Source organism: Dysidea avara, chromosome 9 (genome assembly GCF_963678975.1).
Source record: "Dysidea avara chromosome 9, odDysAvar1.4, whole genome shotgun sequence".
NCBI lineage: Eukaryota > Metazoa > Porifera > Demospongiae > Dictyoceratida > Dysideidae > Dysidea > Dysidea avara.
Genome location: NC_089280.1, coordinates 20,120,669 through 20,121,334, shown reverse-complemented (window position 1 = coordinate 20,121,334; position 666 = coordinate 20,120,669).

The window sequence follows — 666 nt, the reverse complement described above, 5'->3', positions numbered from 1 at the left end:
ATTTGATCCTAATATTTTGGTTCGACAGTTTGTTACTTAAGTTTCTATGGCAATAGACGTTTTGCGGATGAGTGCAATGATATGTTTAAAGGAAAGGCAAGAATCAAAACAGAATTAGAAGTGTTTACCGAACAACGATACAAGGATGCGGCTGTCGTAATTTACCGTCAATTAAAAGGCAAGGGCGCTGCTGTCAGCGAGCTACCTACCAAAGACGTCCAAAAGGCTTGGGTTGACAGCGAGGGACCAGGCTCCACTACTACAAAGCCTTCGTCTAACGATTCAACGCTAAAAGAAAGGGCAATTGGTGAACCATATATCTTGGAACAATCACAAAATCCAGTTTTAAATGATAATTCTGTACAATCAAAAATCTGCTTAGTGTTATAAAACATGAATACAAGTAAAAATATTTCCAATAGTACAAATGCGTGTACATACATACAAATTCAATCATCATCATCACTCTGTGTTGTTCTAAACATGACAAATATTGATAGAAATAGTAGAGAAATAAATATTGATGTTGCAATGGTAAATCCTTCAAGATTATCATCATCATCACCATTCTCCAAATATTGACTTATTTGCACCTCAGCAAGTAGCAACATCGATAATAATGGTAGAACGAGTAACAATAAAGTAATGTAGGTTACGGCATGTGTT